We start from the raw sequence: 15,099 nt of genomic DNA, 5'->3' as shown, positions 1-15,099 counted from the left end.
TTGTGAGACCAGTACCAGGTGCTTATACAATTGTTTGACCCATCAGGTTATTAGTAAGACGATAGTAACCAGTTCGAGGTTTTTCTTTTGTAAATTGCTATTCGATGTAATTTATTTTAATTATCAAAATTATTGTGGAGTTACGCTCTTTGTGTAAACCAAGTTGACCACGTGTAGCATGTGGTGTAATCATCAAAGCAGCCCTCAGCTATTCTTTTCGGGAAGATTTCACAGAGAATGAGATTTTCACTCTGCAGCGGAGTGTGCGCTGATATGAAACTTCCTGGCAGATTAAAACTCGGGTTCGAGTCTCGGTCGGGCATACAGTTTTAATCTGCCAGGAAGTTTCATTTCACAGAGAGTTAGTATGAATTTAGTATACCAGTGTGTGGTAAATTCATGACGGACAGGATTGCGCTACGAACGTAACTTCTTTGGGTGAAAATTGAATCGGTTGATTGTGGTTAATTTCCACTTGCATATGTTTCAACGTTCTTCGTGTGTTATTTTATGAATGCAGTGTTGTATGCAGTCTCCCAAACTTGGCTCCATATTTGATGTGTTCCGTAAGATTACAAACTCACATTTTCACAATCCTAAAGAAGGCACCAGTTTAGTTATGAATCAAGTTAGTTGTCGTAAGATGACTATTAAAAGATTATAATTAATGTTAGTCTGGTTGGAAATTTGGTAAGCTAGACTGGATACCTCATGAAACAGTTACTCAGTAATGCAAGGTTAACTTCCCCAGATAGCTCACGGCTTTTAACCCGCTTTTATTGTCTTGAATATCAGTACCTCTTTCAGAACAAATTAATCCATCAACATTACAACCGCGCGACTGCTACGGTCGCAGGTTCGAATCCTGCCTCAGGCATGGATGTGTGTGATGTCTTTAGGTTAGTTAGGTTTAGGTAGTTCTAAGTCTAGGGGACTGATGACCTCCGATGTTAAGTCCGATAGTGCTCAGAGCCATTTGAACCATTTCTTTGTACACAAGCTGTTTGTGGCTGTTGATCGTTTATATTACTGATCACGTCAGAAACGGCGGGTGGAGCTTATGTTTTATAACCCCTAGCGTTCGCAACCTGGTTAGCATTTCGTGACGGGCACCAGTTGGTACCACACAGCAACTCTGTTCACTGGCTGCTCACGTCATGCGTGTAACACATGCTTTTATATCGTAACTTAGGTTTTAAGTAATAAATGAAAGACGCTAGTTAAGTTTTGTTGTACAGTATTACTTTTATTGTGTTAACCTGTTTTCGACTTGCTGGGCCATCTTCAGACATTTACTGACTATTGCCGCCAAAGAAGTTATAGTGTTTGTATATGACGTTGGAAAAAAAGTTACACGTCTAGATTTAAGCAGAAACGTACAGTAAATAACATCTTTGACAGCGTGGTGGTAATGCATTATAAAAATTAAAAAGTAGCGTAGGAGAACGATGCGGGAGACCCGCACCGCCGTACTAGGCAAGGACGTAATGGAGGTGGTTTGCTGTTGCCTTCCACCGATCGTAATGGGGATGAAGGATGATGACGACACAACACCCAGTCATCTCGGGGCAGGTGAAAATCCTTGACCCCACCGGGCATCGAACCCGGAATCTGTGTTCGGGAAGCGAGAACGCTGCCGCGAGACCACGAGCTGCTAACTATATAAAAGGAGTAAACAGGAAAAGACTTTAACACAAAACTGAAACAGTACATAATAGTTTATATTAATAAACCAAAGCAATAAAACGAAATAAAATTAGAACTTGACAAGGCTACTTCAGGAGGTATAAATAGGGTTACCAGATTATCTAATGGAAATGTAGGACACACTGGTAAAAAATGTAGGACATTTGTCAAAAATGTAGGAAACCATCGCTCAATGAAAAAAATTATGTAAATTTCAAATTTAAGTGCTACTTATAATACCCACAGGCATATACATTAATATTTTTTAAAAATTCTGACACATACAATGTTAAATATGAGAATCAACAGCAGTCAGTTATAATTCTCTGAAGAACTAATCCTGTGCAAAACATTTAACTTGCTTGAAATATAATCAAAAAATTCCAAACAACTGTAGATTTTAAAATTATACTTTATAAAAACAATACCTTTGACCGAATCAACAGATAATCTGTCCCTTTTATCTGTCCACTGTGCTCTTATTAGTGAAAATACTCTTTCAACATTAGCATTATGTACAGGAATAGCAAAAAAATACTGAATTAGTTTCAACAGTTCAGAATGGCAGCCCTCATGCTTGCTACCACTGAAATATCTAACCCATTTATCACTGCAGGACAATTTCTCAAGTTCAGAGCTATGATGCTACAAAAACTGGTTCACATTTCATATCTCATCACAACACTTGAAATCATCTATTACAATGCCTTTATCACTCAAGAACTGTACACACTTTTGTTCATCATCCATGCATACTTTATCATTTAAATTTAACCACCTAAAACAACTGAGTTCTAAAAAGGACACAAACCATTTATCTAAATAGCGCAGACATTCGCTATACAGCGAAACAGCCTCCTGCTCAAAAATGGCAGCTTCTTTATCAAGGCCCTCCTCCCTAGAACTTATCAAGACGTTTTTCGTCTTTAGTTTCGGCGTGAAGTCCATGGATTTGTATGATGCGTGGTGATTAACAACTTGAAATGCAAGCGTTTAATATCTGAAGTACCGACAGAATTTTCAGATAGTTTATGATTCGTTGTCTCGATTTCCCGTCATTCATCGCACAGTTACCAACATCTACACAGCACGCAGACACCGCCGACACCGAAGTCCATTTTAACCCAGAGTTCAAATGCTGTGTAGCCACATCCGTCGCTCTTTGCTACTATGGAATGTGTATGCTGTATCACTGTAGCTGTGTTGCCATAGCGACTTACAGTTGCGGCTAATAACCAATTATGCGTTTCTATTTTCACAGCTGTCAGTTCATTTCTAACGATCACTGTTTTGTTTCTGAAAATGTAGGACATTAGAGGCTTTTCAAAATTTCCCCCCGGACGCCGGACAAACGGTTAAAATGTAGGGCATGCCCGGGACTTTAGGTATAAAACATGGGAACTGAAACACAAACCGGTTTAAAGAAACAATTATCAATGTAACTACAGATTATATGAGGAACATAAGCAAAGCAGGAAAATGGAGGAGTATGAGGGACTATACAGTAAATGGTTGTAAGGTTGCTAAGTATAGACCTATGTCATGCAGTACTCATCATAAATACTAAGTATATATTTCGTAACTTTGCCCTGAGGATTGTCTTAAACACCGAAACCGGTAACCAGAATTAAAAATATGTACTGTTTTTTTGCAATATGGACTGCTCTTACACAAGCGCCAAATAAACTGGTATAGGCATGGATATTCAAACACAGAGATATATAAACAGGCAGAATACGGCGCTGCCGTCGGCAACAACTATATAAGGCAACAAGTGGCTGGCGCAGTTTGATCGGTTACTGCTGCTACAACGGCAGGTTATCAAGATTTTAGTGAGTTTGAACGTGGTGTTATAGTCGGCGCACGAGCGATGGCAGACAGCATCTCCGAGGTAGTGATGAAGTGGGGATTTTCTCGTACGACCATTTCACGAGTGTAGTGTAAATATCAGGAATCCGGTAAAACATCAAATCTCGGACATCGCTGCGGCCGGAAAAAGATCATGGAAGAACGGTACCAACGACGACTGAAGGGAATTGTTCAACGTGACAGACGTGCAACCCTTTCGCAAACTGCTGCAGATTTCATAGTTGGGTGATTAACAAGTGTCAGCGAGCGAACCATTCAACGAAACATCATCGATATGGTGTTTCGGAGCGGAAGGCCCACTCGTGTACTCTTGATGATGGCACGACACAAAGCTTCACGCCTCACCTGGGCCCGTCAACACCGACATTGGACGGTTGATTGATTGGAAAGATGTTGCCTGGTCGGACGAGTCTCGTATCAAATTGTATCGATCGGATGGACGTGTACGGGTATGAAGACAACCTCATGAATCTATGGACCCTGCATGTCAGCAGGGGACTTTTCAGGCTGGTGGGGGCTCTGTAATGGTGTGGGGCGTGTGCATTTGAGGTGATATGGCCCCCCTGATACGTCTAGATACGACTCTGACAGGTGACACGTACTTAAGCATCCTGTCTGATCGTCTGCATCCATTCATGTCCATTGTGCATTCCGACGGACTTGTGCAATTCCAGCAGAACAATGAGATACCTCATACGTCCGGAATTGCTACAGAATGTCCCCACTAACACTTTTCTGACACTTCTGCTAGCCACCAAACTCCCCAGACATGAAAATTATTGAGCATATCTGGGATGCCTTGCAACGTGTTGTTCAAAAGAGATCTCTACCCCACGTACTATTACGGATTTATGGACAGCCCTGCAATTTTCATGGTATCAGTTTCCTCCAGCACTTCTTCAGACATTAGTCGAGTCGTTCCACGTCGTGTTGCAGCACTTCTGCGTTCTCGCAAAAGGGGGGGGGGGGAGGGGGCTACACGATATTATGCAGGTGTACCAGTTTCTTTGGCTCTTCAGTGTATCAAGATATTAAGCACTATTGCTGTGCTAAATTATTTTCTGACCCTCTCAGGCATGCATTGTGGCACGTGGGAGGCAGCCCTAGGTCTGTCGAAATGCGTTGTCGAGCCAAAGGTCTCGGAGTGTCGGGACCCCGCCCTCGCACTGTTGATCGGCGGGACAGATTTGCTGGCTGGGGTCACGTAGCGGCGCGAGTCAAGGCCGCAAGCTGCCTCGCCGCCGCTTCCGTCCCCTGGCGCTCGACCTCAAACAGACCGCTGCGACGCGAAACCGTGCCCAATGCCGCGTTTCCACGTCGCCCGGCCTTATAACACTTGGCGTGCGCACGTCGGTCGGAAGTCTGTATGAGGCTCGTGTCACCTTATAAACAACTTGTGCGTAGTGTCTGGCTGATGTCTCAGAGGGTCACAAGCTTATATCATTTTATCACAGGGACTTAATGGACATAAAACTAACCTTTTCTGGGTCAGTTTTTTGTGTTATTTTACTAATGTGCGAGCTACAGAAGTGAAGCGATGAGACTAGCGTTTTAGGACGCTAAAGGCCGGGGTCATCAACGTCCAGAACATGCAGCCAGAACCGGGCGGACGACTTGGTTTCAAATGCTAATGTGAAGTTTGTTCTGAAGAAGACGGATTTAAATCCGCCGACACCGTGGTCAAGGTTATTTGGAAACCACCATTTATTGCAACTGGTTGGCTGGGTTTTGCTACTGCTGTTCTGCAACCGTTGCTGTAGTGCACCCTTGTTCAAAATATGCTAGCATGTAGCCACTAACACGGCCTGTTATTGTAAGTTATTGGTTTTACTGAGGTGACAAGTCCTTGGTGCTAGGGGCCTTACTTTTTACATATGACATACAGATCGTTGCCGATACATGTCACGTGGACACAGCTTTTACTGAATGAATTGGCAATTCCTGTCATTTGGTGACAGCTTTTACTGAATGAATTGCTAGGGTGAAGTTTGTTTCTCCTTCTACATCTACATCTACATGGTTACTCTGCATTTCACACTTAAGTGCCTGGCAGAGGGTTCATCCAACCATTCTCATACTACTTCTCTACCATTCCACTCTCGAATGGCGCGTGTGAAAAAGGAACACCTAAATCTTTCCGTTCGAGCTCTGATTTCTCTTATTTTATTATGATTATCATTTCTCCCTACGCAGGTGGGTTGTTGTTGTTGTTGTTGTTCACAACAACGCAGGTGGGTGTTAACAAAATATTTTCGCATTCGGAAGAGAAAGTTGGTGATTGAAATTCCGTAAATAGATCTCGCCGCAAAGAAAACTGCCTTTGTTTCAGTGACTGCCACCCCAACTCAGGTATCATATCAGTGACACTCTCACCCCTATTGCGCGATAACACAGAACGAGCTGCCCTTCTTTGCATTTTTTTGACGTCCACCGTCAATCCTACCTGGTAAGGATTCCACACCGCGCAGCAATATTCTAGCAGAAGACGGACAAGTGTAATGTAGGCTGTCTCTTTAGTGGGTTTGTCGCATCTTCTAAGTGTTCTGCCAACAAAGCGCAATCTTTGTTTCGCCTTCTCCACAATTTTATCTAAATGGTCTTTCCAATTTAAGTTGCTCTTGAAACTTCCTGGCAGATTAAAACTGTGTGCACCGACCGAGACTCGAACTCGGGACCTTTGCCTTTCGCGGGCAAGTGCTCTACCATCTGAGCTACCGAAACACGACTCGCGCCCGGTCCCCACAGCTTTAGTTCTGCCAGTATCTCGTCTCCTACCTCCCAAAAGGCAAAGGTCCCGAGTTCGAGTCTCGGTCGGTGCACACAGTTTTAATCTGCCAGGAAGTTTCATATCAGCGCACACTCCGCTGCAGAGAGAAAATCTCATTCTGGTAAGTTGCTCTTAATTGTAATTACTAGGTATTTAGTCGAATTGACAGCCCTTAGATTTGTGCGATTTATCGTATACCCAAAATTTATTGGATTTCTTTTAGTACTCAGGTGGATGATCTCGCCTTCTGAAGAAGTGGCTTTAAATCCGTCGAAACCGTGGGAAAAAGCACTCCGCCTTCAGGCCACAAGTGGCCCATCGGGACCATCCGACCGCCGTGTCATCTTCACTTGAGGATGCGGATAGGAGGGGCATGTGGTCAGCACACCGCTCTCCCGGTCGTTATGATTGTTTTTTATGACCGGAGCCGCTACTGTTCGGTCGAGTAGCTCCTCAATTGGCATCACGAGGCTGAGTGCACCCCGAAAAATGGCAACAGCGCATGGCGGCTGGATGGTCACCCATCGAAGTGCCGGCCACGCCCGACAGCGCTTAACTTCGGTGATCTCACGGGAACCGGTGTATCCACTGCGGCAAGGCCGTTGCCTAAAACCGTGAGAAGGTTGTTTGAAAAATCACCAACTATCGCAACTTGTTGACTGTCTTTTATGCCAACGATCTGTTTCTTAGTAGCTGGTGGCCTCAGCGTCCAACCTAACATTTCAAAGACATGTGGGACTTGGAGCCTGTAATCTTTCCCCTCGTTCATTTTTCCATCTATTGTATACATTAAACAGTGTCCAGTCCAACTGATTAATAAGCAAAGCCTTTAATGACGATCTGAGAGGAGCGAAGATTACAATAAACTTTCAAGTTTATTTAACTTGTCATGTTGAGATGGCTCCAGTTCTTCTTGTCCAGGGGGTCTGATTCTTGAAGCTGAAAATCTAACGCTTGGTCCTCACGGTTGGTTTAAAGTAAATAAATTGGAAGATTGTTGTTACAGAATTTATTACGTAAATGTATTTTCCACTCATTTTTAGTATATCATACAGTATTTTGATTTTTCACATTAACAAACCAGAAATTACATTTTTCGCACCTATCATACAAAAATACATCCGATCACGTGAGAGGTAAGCTTACCACTCTCACTCTGTGGAAATAATAATATTCCAAAGGGTTTACAATTTCTTTTTAACAAATGAATTCCTACTAGTTTTCGTTACGTTACTAATTTAGATTATTATTTCATAAATGAATGTCGCGCAGAGTGGCCTCGCGGTTTGAGGCGCCATGTCGCAGATTGTGCGGCCCCTTCCGCTGGAGGCTCCGGTGTTCCCTCGGGCAAGGGTGTGTGTGTTGGGTTGTGTTGGGGGAGGAGACCAAACTGCGAGGTCATCGGTCTCATCGGATTAGGGAAGGAAGTCGGCCGTGCCCTTTTCAAAGGAACCATCCCGGCATTTGCCCGAAGAGATTTAGGGAAATCACGGAAAACCTAAATCAGGATGGCCGGACGCGGGATTGAACCGTCGTCCTTCCGAATGCGAGTCCAGTGTGCTAACCACTGCGCCACCTCGCTCGGTGGGTGTGTGTGTTGTTCATGGCATAAGTTAGTTTAAGTAGTGTTAAGGCTAGGGACCGATGACCTGAGCAGTTTGGTCCTTAGGAATTCACACACATTTGAAAATAATTGAATGAAAAAATAAATATAGTAACCAGTACAGGATTGCATAATTAATAATAGAAACTTTAAGTGTGCAAATAATTCATAATTTCAAATGTTTGTAAAAAAGTTGTTTTACTGTACATTCAGAGCTTGTACTTATCGATTTAACATCGAAACTAAAATATTTTGTGAAGTAATTCCTTTTCAAAATTTTAGCTTGAAATATAACATAATGTGTATAAAATTATATGGAAGTTTTCAGAAAAGCAAATGAGATAAGGCTGACCTGTCCAAAATTTGAAAAAAATAATACTGGTATCGACAGCTACTGTTGAGGAAAAGTAATGCTAGAGGAGGATGTCCCGTTACAAGCCCTAATTGTAAAGCACTTGCCTGGAAACCGATAGCTCCCTCGGACCACGTAATACTTCAGTCTGTCTTTAACCTGACCATCACAGCTGAGCTACACTATCTGATCAAAAGTATTCAGACACCTATTACTGGACATTAATATGGGGTGTGTCCATCCTTCATCTCTATGACGGCTTCAAATCTGCTATGTACACGTTCAGTGACGTGTCTGAACGTCTGTGGAGGAATGGCGACCCGTTCTTGCTCAACAGCCTACACCAGAGAAGGTGGGCCGTGCGGGATTAGCCGAGCGGTCTGAGGTGCTGCAGTCATGGACTGTGCGGCTTGTCCCGGCGGAGATTCGAGTCCTCCCTCGGGCATGGGTGTGTGTGTTCGTCCTTAGGATAATTTAGGTTAGGTAGTGTGTGAGCTTGGGGACTGATGATGACCAGAGAAGGTGGAGATGTCGGATGCCGGCATCTGGAACGAAGTCGACAATCAGACTCATCCTAAAGGTGTTTCATTGGAACACCAACACATCGTAACATCTCCACAGAACGTCACTGTCACCGTTAAACGCGATGGCAGGTAACATTCTCCAGGCATTCGGCAAACCCAAACCCTTACATCGGACTGCTGCAGACTACAGTGTGATGCACCAAGCCAAAATGTCTCGTTTCTAGACCTCCGTTGTCCAATAACGTCGCTCTTTACACCGTCTCAGGCGTCGGGTGGCACTGACTAAAGAAATGTGTGGCTTATGCGGGGCCGCTCGAGCATTGTACCCCAGTCCCTTCAACTCCCGACGCACGTTCATTGTACTAACTGACCTGTAGCTTACATCCTATAGCCTGCTGACTCTTACAAACAATACTCAGCTATTGACAGATCGTTACTGATAGGATGTGTGTTTGTACACACACACACACACACACACACACACACACTCACGTCGCTGACAGAACATACTCAGACACATAAAATGCATTCCTAACTGCGAGCGTGGACAACCATCAGCTGTATAATCGAATGACGGCAGTGAAAATTTGTGGCGGACCGGGAGTCGAACCTGGATTTTCCGCTTATCGCGAGCGGTCGCCTTTCTATTAGACTCTCCGAACACGACTCAGGGCTAGACCCATAATTCCATATATTCTCAATCATGTGTACTACCTGCACTCATACATTAATTATGTATATTCCCATATAAGGGAGACATTGTAACTGAAAGTTACTTGCTCGGTGTAGGAGGATAAATACGATATTGCAGTCCAGAATCAATTTTCACCTTACGAGGTGCGACAATAAAGTAATTAGACTGATTTTATTTGGAAGATGTGCAACACTGCAGGCTTGCGTAGGCACAATATCTTTCACCTTGGTTTATAAACTACTTCTAGTCAAAGCGTCACATCGATGCAAGTGCTCAGTCGTGAGTTGTGCTGTAATAAATTAACACGTGTTTGTGTCTTTCGTCACGGAAATGGAACCGTATAATACTGCGCAACGGTATGCCATTCCTTTTTGCGTTAAATTGGGTGAAAACGCGACAACAACTTACGGTAAGCTTCAGAAGGCTTTTGGAGAGGAGGTTATGTCAAGAGCTCAAGTTTTTCGTTGGCATAAAATGTTTAGTGAATGCAGAACGAATGTTGAAGATGGAGACCGCAGTGGACGACCATCAACCTCACGGACGGATGTCAACTTGGCCAGGGTGCTTGAACTCGTACGATCTGATCGAAGATTATCAGTGAAAATGATTGCAGAAGAACTGAACATCTGTTGAGAAACGCTTCGTCTAATAATAACTGAAGATCTTGGTATGAGATATATTTGTACAAAAATGATCCCCAAAAATCTCACGCCACAACAGGGAGAAACGCGGAAAAATCTGTTAGAGCAAACGGAAATGGTTCAAATGGCTCTGAGCACTATGGGACTCAACTGCTGTGGTCATAAGTCCCCTAGAACTTAGAACTACTTAAACCTAACTAACCTAAGGACATCACACACATCCATGCCCGAGGCAGGATTCGAACCTGCGACCGCAGCGGTCGTGCGGTTCCAGACTGTAGCGCCTTTAACCGCTCGGCCACTCCGGCCGGCTAAACGGAAATCAATCCAGAATTGTTGAGCCGTGTTATCACTGGTGATGAAAGTTGGTTTTTCAGTACGACCCAGAGACAAAACGCCAATGTTCGCAATGGTGCTCAAAGGGATCACCCAGACCAAGAAAACCTCGCATGTCAAAGTCAAAACTGAAATGCATGCTTGTGTGCTTCTTTGATTCCAAAGCAATTATTCATAAAGAGTGGGTGCCTCCTGGACAAACAGTTAACCAATATTACTACAAAGAAATTTTAGAAAGATTTAGTAAAAGAGTTCTTCGTGTTTGTGCCAACATTGCTGATGATTGGATTCTGCATCACTATAATGCGCCATCCCATACTGCTCTGTCAGTACAGCAATTTTTAACCTCACAACAAATTTCAGTACTATCACAGCCACCTTATTCACCAGACTTTTTTCTATTTGCAAGAGTCAAAACGGCGGTCAAAGGACACCATTTTCAAACAACACAAGATGTCCAAAAAGCTGTGACGAGGGTCTTGGAAGATATTACAGAAGATGAGTTCCAGAAATGTTAGCATCAATGGCAGAAGCGCTGGAAAAAGTATGTGCAATCAGAAGGGAACTACTTTGAAGGAGACAACACTAAACTTGACTAAAACGGTAAGCAACATTTTTTTTCACATCAGTCTCATTATTGTCGCACCTCTTACATGGGAGGATGCGCTGATATGAAACTACCTGGCATATTAAAACAGTGTACCTGACCGACACTTGTCCGCTAAAGCCAAAGGTCCCGAGTTCGAGTCTCGGTCCGGCATGTAGTTTTAGTCTGCCAGGAAATTTCGCGATAATGCAGTACGATATTGAAGTACGATGCCATATTCCTTCGGAAATGCAAGCATGTCCTAAGGAACAGGCACTGCGGCGATAACAGCCGTTATGAGATACATGAAATGTATTCGAAGTTGCGAATATGGACGACCATCAGCTGGATAACGGAATGAATCGGCCGGGAATCTCATTCACTGCAATAAAAATGTCTTCAGTGGTGAGTCACGCTTCGACATGGGCCCTGGCGACCAGCGAAGACGTGTGTGAAGACGCCCCAGACATACTGCCCGACAACCAGGAATGATGGTCTGGGGTGGCATTCCCTTTCATGGCAGGACGTGTGTGATTGTCGTCCGCAGCGCTCTTACAGCACAGCGGTACGTCGACGATATTCTACGCACCGTTTCGTTGCCTTTAATGTCGAGCCATCCTGGGCTTACATTTCAGCAATTTAAAGCCCGCCCGCACACGGCGTAAGTTTCTGCTGTTTGTACTGCTTGTTTTCGTGCTTGCCATACCGTACCTTGGCCAGCGAGGTCACCGGATCTCTTCCCTATTGAGAACGTTTGGAACATCATGGGCAGGGGCCTCCAACCAGTTCGGGATTTTCACGACCTAACGCGTCTTCGTACATCCATAGTTGAAATGGAGAGCAATGGGACGTCAGCTGGTATTAATTTATGTTAAAAATGAAAAAATTCCTCCAGCTGTATTTAAGGTGTCGATTTTATTTTGGCAACTAATTTCAACGTTGTGACAACGTCATCTTCAGGCTCATACACTTGCTGACGTCAACTGCGTGCAGCCGATACTAGAAGTCAGTGGTGAGATACGGACGTGCTCCGTGTGGAAGGTGGTTAATAACTAGTATAAGTATAGTATAGTGGAAGGTGGTTAGTAACTAGTATAAGTTACTAACCACCTTCCACACGGAGCACGTCCTTATCTCACCACTGACTTCTAGTATCAGCCGCACGCAATTGACGTCAGCAAGTGTATTTGCCTGAAGATGACGTTGTTACAGCGTTGAAACTAGTTGCCAAAATTAAAATCGACACCTTAAACACATCTGAAGGAATGTCTTCATGTTTAACGCGTCAGTCGGATTGAATTTCGTCCGATAACCGTTAGGAGGACATATAACAACTCTATCAATCAATGCCAAGCCGAATAACTGCTTCCATAAGGGTCAGATGTGGATCAACACCTTATTGACTTGCTCAATTTGTGAACTACTTTCTCTTGAATAAATCGTCTAATTTTTATGAAATTGTAATCATTTGTTTCTCTGTACATCACATCTATTGACTTCCGTCCCGTTCGGGTAATTCCTTCGTGAAGCGTCCTTTTCTTTTCTTTCCTTTTCTTTTCTTTTCTTCTGAGAGTGTTTTTCAGTCTATGTACTGATTGTAACTGTGACTTTGGGTGTGTCTGTGTTTCGTGCTGATAATTTCAGTGAGGTGTAAAGAGAAAAGGTAGCTGCCAGATATTTGCATCTCCATATTCTCTCAATTTGAAATCTTTCTTTGCTTAACTGATTTTGGCAGAAGGGGCGTAGGATCTCAAGTTATATTTAGCCAGCAAGGTGTTGTTTTGTATGCATTATGTGCTGAGCTATTACGGTACAGTATAGTCTGGGAGTCTGAGCTTGCGTTCAAATCAAATGGCTCTGAGCGCTATGGGACTTAACATCTGAGGGCATCAGTCCCCTAAAACTTAGAACTACTTAAACCTAACTAACCTAAGGACATCACACACATCCATGCACGAGGCAGGATTCGAACCTGCGACCGTAGTGGTCGCGCGGTTCCAGACTGAAGCGCCTAGAACCTCTCGGCCACACAGGCCGGCAGCTTACATTCAGTATGGGAAGAGTATTGGGGACTCACATATTTGTTGATTATAGTGGGAGCGTATTGTAAAGCACGTCAAGTGTTTACAAACCCCATAAAACTGTTTTAACAAATGTGTGAACAAATGTGTGTGAAATCTTGTGGGACTTAACTGCTAAGGCCATCAGTCCCTAAGCTTACACACTACTTAACCTAAATTATCCTAAGGACAAACACACACACCCGTGCACTAGGGAGGACTCGAACCTCCGCCGGGACCAGCCGCACAGTCCATGACTGCAGCGCCCTAGACCGCTCGGCTAATCCCGCGCGGCAAAACTGTCTTAACCCGAACCCTGGTAGTTAATCAGTCAATAGGCAGAGAAGAGAGAGAAAGCAGTTAGGAATGTTTTAATCGATCTATAATTGTCTGGTGCTTTTGGTCTATCATTGTTGACTGACTTAAGCTTTTGTTCCGCTCAGTAAGATACGTACTACCAACGAGGGACAGATGAAAGGTGTCTGTGAGAACTGAAGTAATAATGTCGCCCCCGTCGGAGGCTCGAGTCCTCCCTCGGACGTGGGGGTGTGTGTTGTCCTTAGTTGAAGTTAGTTTAAGTTAGATTAAGTAGTGTGTAAGCTTAGGGACCGATGATCTCAGCATTTTGGTCCCATAAGATCTTACCACAAATTTCCAAATTTCAAAATAATGTCGACAACGTTTATAATCATAACTACGCCCACTCCATCATTACCTACTGCCTTGCAAGATAGGAGTACACTCTGATGACTGCTTTCCGTACTGCCTGTGTAGAAACATCTTTCAAAAAAATCGTGTCTGACGGGATGGTGCTACCTTGTGGCTGGTAATTTTTCAGCTTGAGGGTGACTTCTGTTCAGAAAAATTCGTTCGTCTGCAGATAGTTGAAGTTAAGATATTTTGCCTTTGTTAAGCCAAACCTGTGCGGTTTTTGCCACAGTGGTGCGGCATTTCGCCACGCTGCGTACAACAGAGAAGGCGCGCCCGCTTTGGCGTTGCGCACGTTTTGTTTCCGCTGTTTCACAGCTTCCTGTACACTTCGCATAGATCAAGTGGACGATTTCGCTTGAATCTTCTACGTGCAGAATCACGTTTATTCATTATCTGCGTAGTTCTGTAGTCGGTTATGGACAAGGGGCTCTCTTTCCTTGGCCACAACGTTTAGGGGCATTGTTGTAGACAGTAGAGTAAGTCTGCGACATAATTTCCGGACTTTATCGTCTAATGTCGGCTCATTGCATATATCCTGCTACGAAATATCTGAACAGTAGTTTTTCAGGGCATTATGGGTTACTTGTTTTAAGTTTCTGTAGGTTATAAGGTGAAATTTTTCTCTGGTGAGCTGCATTGAGTGCGTTAAGAATATCGCATCAGGAGCAGAAAGTCCAAGACAAGAGGCGTGGCGGGCGAGATTTACTTAATGTTTCTTTCATATCTGTAAGGCTGCGGCTTTGTGATGTGTGATGAGTCGTAGGTATAATATGTCTGTCGTTAAACAGGAACAGTCTCCTTGATTCTCTGTAGAGCAACAACTTAACTGCAGGTCTGTATTTGTTTCTCCCATAAAGATTACATGCTCATACTGCAACGCTAGTGAGGACGAAGCAGATTGGAAGGATATTACACTGAGGTGACGAAAGTCGTGGGATAGCGACATACACGTATACAGAAGTTGTACACAAAAGGGCAGTGCATTGGCGGAGCTGTTATTTGTACGCAGGTGATTCATGTGAAATCGTTTCCGACCTGCTTATGTCCGCACGACGGGAATTAACAGACTTTGAACGTGGAACGGTAGTTGGAGCTAGCTGCAGGGGACACTTCATTTCCGAAATAGTTAGTGACTTCAATATTCCATGATCCACAGTGTCAAGAGTGTGCCGAGAATACCAAATTTCAGGTATTTCCTCTAACCACGGACAACGCAGTGGCCGATGGTCTTTAATTTACGAGCATGAGCAGCGGCGTTTGCGTAGAGTTG

At 43.9% G+C, this 15,099-nt stretch overlaps 1 pseudogene; it reads right to left on the bottom strand.

Annotated features, from left to right (window-relative positions):
- Window positions 1–6,812: 6,812 nt before the first annotated feature.
- On the bottom strand, window positions 6,813–6,929 carry LOC126417798 (5S ribosomal RNA; annotated as a pseudogene).
- Window positions 6,930–15,099: the final 8,170 nt, after the last annotated feature.

This window comes from Schistocerca serialis, chromosome 8 (genome assembly GCF_023864345.2).
Source record: "Schistocerca serialis cubense isolate TAMUIC-IGC-003099 chromosome 8, iqSchSeri2.2, whole genome shotgun sequence".
In the NCBI taxonomy this organism is placed as follows: Eukaryota; Metazoa; Arthropoda; class Insecta; order Orthoptera; family Acrididae; genus Schistocerca; species Schistocerca serialis.
The sequence above is the reverse complement of the archived record's forward strand: the minus strand, read 5'-3'. Positions and strand labels throughout refer to the sequence as shown.